Below are 7,766 nucleotides of genomic sequence, written 5' to 3'. Positions count from 1 at the left end.
ACTGAGTTAAGTGTGAAATGTGACTGACTTTCGTAGTATTGATAGTTATTATTAGGTTCACTGATCCTTTTAAAATCATGTAAAGGAACATGTGATGTGTATTAGAAACCAGTTTCTATTATCTCTTATCAGTTTCACCAGTAGTTCAGCCGTGCAGTGAACCCAAAACTCACTTTAATTAAATATAACAGTATACATAACTAAATATTTAACTATAATGAAATATGTATTTTTTGTCCTCAGCATTAAAGAAAAATACAAAACTCACATTAGATCTTTGTTGTCATGAAGTTCATGTTGCACAATATTTGCTCCGGGCAAAAAACATTATGACTCTGAGTACATGAGATGTAAACGACTCACACTCACTCGCTTGTCTCGAAATAAATGAGTAGCAGCTCATCGCATTAAATCCAAGGGTCAGAGTTTCTGACTGCTCACAGTCAAAATGATGTGAAATCTTATTTTGTCTTGCGTAAATAAAGAAACTATAAACACGCACATACACACACCTCTCCTCCTCTGCTCTCCGGCCTCCATCCCTCCATTCCTCCTCTTCCCTAAAGCAGCTCAGCAGCACATCAGGGGGCCCCTCCACTAATTAGGGTCACTAATTGAGGGTCGACCAGGGCAGAGACCCCTCCACACCTGCACGGTCATGTGACATTCAAAGAGGTGCGCGGGGTCAAAGGTCGTGAGGGGGGGAGCGGAGGAGGGAGGGGCTCGGATTAGTTTGGCGGCGCAGATGAAGCGAGCGGTTACAGGAGGAAAACGGCAGCGAGGAACAATCAAACCTGTGGATGATTTTTATTCAGTCAAGGAACACAAAGCGTATAGATATGATTCATTCACTCCAAAGACCGAGACAAAAGAAAAAGAAGGTGGCAGATCGGCTCAACAGGTGCTTCATTCCTTTATTCCATCAGGGAACTGGTGATCATTATTCAGTGTTTTGCTGTTAACGTCTACAAATTCCCACAGATATGAAAAGAAAACAGAACCAGGCTAAATTAAATTAGAACAATAGAAACTATTTCTGCTCGTTGTACTGTACTGTATCGTCTCTCATTGTTCATCCAATTCGAATATGTAACGTCAGATAGAACAGGAGAGCATGTGTAGAAATGCAGCGGCCGCCACCAGAGCCGCGTTAGGACGGAGGGCGTGGACGCGCTGCCCGCACAGGGGTTAATTGGCAGGTGACCTTCAGGGCTGCGGCGTTGGAGGAGGCCCCAAGCCTGCCGCCTCGCTCAGCCGCTCTCAGCCCCTGTGGACTAAGTGATGTCTGCTTGTTTTGACACCATTCACACAAGAGTCTGGCTTAAGCTCGCCGAAAGGGCCGCGCAGCTGCATTCCTGAACCCAAACCAACCTGAAACCGCCCGGCGGCGGAGAGGAACCAGCGGCCGAGGGGACTTTTTCCCTTTAAAACAATGCAGAAGCGGGACATGAGACGATGGGAGCGTGTTGATCTGTTTGGAGAGGAGAAACACACATCAGAGCGCAGCTCCGTGGGCCTTTATGATGGAGCACATGAGACGTATGGATGAGCTCGGCAGCGTTTGTCATCGTCCAGACGGACAGACGCGGTCGGATTTGCCATCATCATCCTCATTATCAGCTGATGCTGATTTTAGATTTGGTTTGTGATTTTGTTTTCTTGCTCATGTGAACAACCTTGACTTTCCACAAGCATGAATGATGCTAAAAAACACTGCTCAGACAACAGACGTGGGCACAGTTTCATCTTCAGTCAAGCCAGACTCAAAGCCTTTAGTTCCACAGGCCTGAATCACCTCATCTCATCTGTCTGATAATTAGCTTCATGTTAGGCCCTAGTTTTACTGCACACTTTGCTACGACTGGATTGTTACGGCTTGTCGTACAAATAAACTTCAACAGGGCAAAAGAAAAGCTCAGTTGGAAGGTCAGACCTCCACCTCGGGTTTGATGGAAAACCGCTCCTCGCGATTAAGGGAAAACACATCTTCGGCAGGATGTGAAGCGTGTTTCTTCTTTGATTGCGTTCCGACGCGTTGCTGTTGCAAAACAAGCGAAATGTTTGTATTTACCGAGGATGAAAATACCTCCAAAGCATATTTTCAGTTTCTCCCGTGAACACTAGAATCAAGGCTGTGGTTCGGCCCAAACAGCCGTTTAGACCTGAGACTTATAGGTGATCCATCACAGCGGCATTGTGTGGAATTGTAACACACTCACATGCGCACTCATATGACAACACATCACTGCAGCGTGACTTTGTTCCCATTTTCAATTTCTCAGCCTTTCACAGAGCTGAATGAGTCCTTTCTCTGCATATAAAGGGGCACAGCTGAACACATATAACACGGACAATACAAATTGTATTTTGCTTCTGTGCACAATAAATTCCAGCTTTGGTGTAAAAGGAGGAGAGGCCACAGCGTGTCTTTTTTCCATTGATGACTGTGGCTCTGCTGCCTAAATGTCCTTTTCAAGACCCAAGGCCTTCAATTTACACTTTGACTGTTGTTGCGGGATCCAGGACGTTTCCCTCCTCCTCCTGTTTTGCACTCAAATGCCTGAACAGACTAGATATTTGAATCACCTCTTCGCCTTTTCAGCATTATGACCGTTGAACGCAGATTGAGGCAGGATGGCGGTGATATTATGCACAACAAGCAGGGAGTACAGCAAGGACGCTCCCGTGTTGTATTGTTTTGTGCTTTGAATCAATGGACGGGCCAGCGGATGGACTGGCCTTGGGTATAAAGCGGCTTTTGTGCACCGTCCATTTCTGCGTTTATCTCCGCTGATTAGGTCACTTTTCAGAAAGTGATCACACCTCAAAGGCACAAAATGGCGCCTTTATTTTCCAGGACGCTGCCTTTAAAGCAGTGGCCTCTGGCCACTGAAACTGCAAACGGCGCTGAAACCTTGGCCTCGCACAGCGTTAAAGAGAAGTTGATGTGCACTGTTCTTAAATCCGCCACGCATCTATTCACTGTCTCCCTTTCCCTTCAGGCCTAGAAGCAGGAGAAGCAGGGGAGCGCTTCTCTGACCTACGCAAGGTCTGGTGCAAAAAGCAGCTCGTGCTGTTCCTGGGCCACATCAAGACCTGCTAAACTGCACACAAGCAGTCGGGCTTCACAATCACCTGATTCCTCAAAGAGCCCATAACTGATTTCAGGCCACCTTTGAATTTGAAATGAGAACTCTGGTTTACTCTTTTCATCAGTTGAGTGATGTGGTGTCGAGGGCAACAACATGGGCAACAATGATGCACAACAGCTGAGTGTTTCTGTTTTTAAACCCATTCCAGCTTCATTGTAGACGTCATCACAGGCGCCTTTACATCAAAAACTAAGAAATCCTTTAACTCATCTGCTGCACGTACAGCATATGCAGATTCCCAGTCGGTTACTTATTAAAAGCCGTCACTGAGATGGAGTATGTTGTTTAAAAGCTATCAGTAAAATAGTGTGAGGGGCTGATGAGCAGGGAGTGAAACGCAGCGTTTAGTCTTCAAGAAAGAGAAGCTCAGTGAAAGTACTTAAGAATTTGTATAAGACAATCTGACTAAAGTGTGGCTGTGTCCTTGAATGTCTGGAGTCTTTGGCGTCTCATTGAAAGCTTAATGGAACTGGTCTCGTGTGACTGAAGCTTTCTAGGAATATTTCAGTTCTCTCAGCGTCTCTTTAGACAGATACTGATTGTGGCTTAAGATTTCTGAAGCTCTTTGTCACCGCGTTTGTTTTTCATGACCAGGAACCTCGTCTCTTCATTAGGAGCAGCTGTGTCTGTGTCAGCGCTATCAGTCCAAACGAAACCTCAGCAAAGTACATAAAAGCAGATCAGCGCGTGGAGAGAATGGAGCCAATGGCAGCCCAACGTGGCCAATGCTGTGCCTGCGGACGGTTGTTCAGCACAATGTGCAGCTAAATGTGAGGAATCACAAAATGAATTATAATGTGTTCAGTAACTTATGAAAGAAAGGGTTTGTGGGTCAGAGGGAATCTCATGACATGAGGGTTCCCACCTTTCCTTCCTCAACACGCTGATGTGGCTTTGGCTTTAATGGGAAGTAAAAATGTTTTTGTTCATGGAAAGATAAATGCTGTGAACCACACAATGTAAATCCTGTCATTTTTGGCTTAATCCAAAACTGGACAGAATTCAAATGTAAAAGACGAACCAACGGGACGTTTGGTGTAAACGGTGTCTTTGTGTAGTTTCGCCGCCGGCCCAAACAGCTTTTGTTGTTGTGTTGTTTAGTAGCAGGTGTCACGCATTAAAGTGGCCCACTTTTAAATCGTAACTACAAGTCTTCCCTGTGATCATCCCATCAGGCTCAGCTTGACCCTCGGCACCTCCGGGGTCACTGCAGGTTGCCCTCATTAGTGACAACAGGGGGGTCTCCGTCTCAACGCAGTCCATCACCCTATTTATTCCCTCCCTAATAGAGCCAAAACAAGCACACATGAACCAAGGTTCCTACGCAGACCGTAACCTATAACCTCGGGAACTCCACTGCGTTCTTTGACTCCATTCAGGCCTCATTCATTTGGACTCAGCAATCCGTTTAGTCGGTGAAAGGGGAAGAGACACACATGCACGCGAGAGATCATTTCCTCGTCCTGCCCCCGGGACGTCGGAACACACACGCGCACACACACACTCTCTCACACACCTTCCAGTGCTCGGTGTCTTTTTCCAGGCCTGGCAACGAACAGAGGAGCCAGACAGAGCGAGAGGCAGCTGAGCGTTACTGCAGGAGGAGAAGCCCTCTCTGCTTTTCAATGGGCGTGTGAACACAGCCCTGGTTAAACTGTCAGGCCTGGAGCCCAGGGTGTTTTCTGCTCTTGTATCTATAACCAACCAACAAATCAAGATCGCCGCCACCTCCGCCGCTCACTCCCCCCCCGACGCCCCCCTTTTCCCTTGAGTTGCCTGGCTTCACTGGGAACAGCAAATTAAGGAACCATCCATCTGGGTGTTATCACCAATTACGGAGGGAAGCTGTCAGCATGCATTAAGGCCTGCAGGGAAGGCGGGTGTATTAGGGTGGCGTTCACCAAGAGGGAGGCACAGGAGGGAGGCAAAGAACAAGAAGGTTACTGGATATGATGGAACAATCATTGAAGGAACAAAAGTATTTAGGATGCTTTAGGTATTTGTTGGACTCCATGACGAGCCGCGCGCGGTGACATTTGCAGGAAGTGAATTGTCGACTCAGCGCCTCTCAACGCCTCCAGACAAATGCTCGTCGCTGTTGCAAGAACGACGGAGAGCACTTGACATAAAGCGATCATGTAAGCGATATAAATATGGCAAAAACGCAACGCAACTTATGGCTGGCCCCCTTTTGTTGCTGCTCGCTGGCACAGGCAGTGATTCCCTGTAACACTTCTCCTCGGGCCAGCTTTCTCACAACACAATAGGGCCGTCATTAACTTTTTGCTCCATCGGAATGCTGAAAGAGCCGCTTGGCCAAACGCCCCCTTCCCCTCCGATCCCCTCCCTGCGCTCCATCATGCATCCCGCTTTTCTCTCCGCTCGCTGCTTTTTCCAGGGCCCTAATTTGCGAGGGCCAGGTGTGCGCAGAGCCGCGGTAAGGGGGGTGAGGATGGGTGAGGGAAAGGGTGAGCGAGGGGATGAAGGGGTGGGCGGCACACAAAGGGGTTCCACAAACTGGAGGGCATCGGCGCAGGCTAGTTTCTGGAATGCTCTGTGAGGTGTTTCTGTTCGCTCGCGTGCGCGCTTTTGCTTTTTGATGTTCTGTCACAAAGAAAGATTATTTGAGCTGCGCAAACACAGAACAGGTTCATCAAACACAAGACTTACAAACCTTCGATTTAAGAAGAAGACTGAGAAGGAAGTAAATTTCAAAGATTTCTTTCAAAGATGATTTTAAAAAGGTATTTTATTAGTACTTTATTTTTATTTACATAAGACACACACCTTATTTCTTGTCATAACAATTTTTAGCTCTGATTTTGGTCTCCACCAGCTCCTGAACGATATCTGAATGCTGGGTTCACCATCGCCTCAAAAAGTAACATACGCTTCAGACTTCCTATAAAAAAACAACACACACGGACGGATGCAGTCGCCGTAGTGAGAGTAAAAGAAAACACCAACGCAGCGTGACGCTTCTGTGCGTTTGGAGCAGCGGTGATCCAGTCACTTTTGGCCAAATGCTTAGTGTGTTGTTGTTGTAGTCACTGCAGATGCAGCTTGTGTGTTGCCTCTATGCACATGTGTGTTGCTCCTGGGCCGTGTCTGTGGGAGTCTGCGTGGAGAAAGCTGTGGTTTCTACGTGATGTGTCACTTTGAATATGTGCTCTGGCGGTGCATGAGTATGAATGTGTGAATGAATCATTGTGTGTGTGACTGAGGGTAATTGGAGGATGAAAGGGGGGCCGGGTGGTGGTGGGGGGCGCTACAAGTCGTTCCAAAGTTGTTCAACAGCCAGGCTGCCAGGTTGAGTGAGTTGCTTCAAGATCGGCAGCTTTGGTTTTTTGGAGACACACAGCAGGCGGGTGAGGAGAGAGGGGGGAGGAGGGCGGGGGGCGGCGGGGGAGCGAGGGGACCAGGACTAATTGCCACTAATTGAATTGGATGTGCTGATCAGATGGGAGGCTGTGGAAGTAATCTGAGTTGTCACAGCAGATAACGCTGGGCCATCCCAGAGTGTCCGCCTCATGTGGCAGCCTGTAACATAGCCTGCGAGAGGGCACCGGACCCCTTTGTCACGGCCACAAAAGAGGAGAGAAGCAAAGTTGCCAGTTACATTGAGCAGTGACGGGCTCAGAGTGGGAGGAGGGAGGGAGGGAGGGGTGAGGTGGGGAGAGTAGACGGACGGACAGGGGAAAACACGGACGGGAGAGATGAGCAAGATGAAAAACAAAGGGGGCGTTCAGGGGATGAGACGAGGAGGATGAAGCGGCGAGAGGAAATCTGCCGAGTCGGCATTTTTCACTTTTAAACAACAGGAGCCTCAAGGGTAAAAGCAGGAGGCTCTAAACATGAAGCAAACTCCTACAACCCTTCATCCACTCGCGGCTGTCAGTTGTGAGTAAGAATGAATGCACGTCTGTCTGTAAGTGGTCAAGGCCTTCTGTTCTCATCAGATCTAATTTGGCTGCTACGCTACCATCATAACAGACAATGCACCAGTACAGGAGAAGAGGTTCAGGTGAGACCACAGGACAATTTAGTCAATTTGAGTTAGTCACAATAAACTCAATTCAAAAACAATAAAGTGACAATAAAACACTGGAGCATCCGATACATCAGTGAACTTATATGAAGTTGAAAATGGTTTAAAAGGTTAGATAAATAAAAAAGTTGGTTTGACTCGAATAATGTTCATTTCACAAGCTTAAAATAAAGTTGAATACTGTATATCACATTATAGACACAACACATGTACAGTACTGTCTGATTTCAAGCTATTACTTTTTATTTTAATGTAATATTTTTTAATTTCTTGTCCAACAAAAGTTGTCCAAACTTTCTTCAGGGACAAAATAGTTGAGTTTAAATTGTTTGGGACTCGGCCCTGGTGAAACCTGCTGCGACGGGTCACAGCCTTTACAGAATCAGTGCCTCTGCCCGTCAGGACTAATGGAAGGGCCCCAACAGCTGCAGCCAGAGGAGGAGGAGGAGGAAAAAAGATGAAGAGTGAATAAAGGCTGAGGTGGGAAAAAGGGGAAGGATGGGGAAGACAGTGGGAGGAGAAATGGCAAAGGACGGGATGGGAGGGAGAAGGAGGACGGGAATATC

The sequence above is a fragment of the Betta splendens genome, chromosome 2 (assembly GCF_900634795.4).
Source record: "Betta splendens chromosome 2, fBetSpl5.4, whole genome shotgun sequence".
Taxonomy (NCBI): domain Eukaryota; kingdom Metazoa; phylum Chordata; class Actinopteri; order Anabantiformes; family Osphronemidae; genus Betta; species Betta splendens.
The sequence above is the reverse complement of the archived record's forward strand: the minus strand, read 5'-3'. Positions refer to the sequence as shown.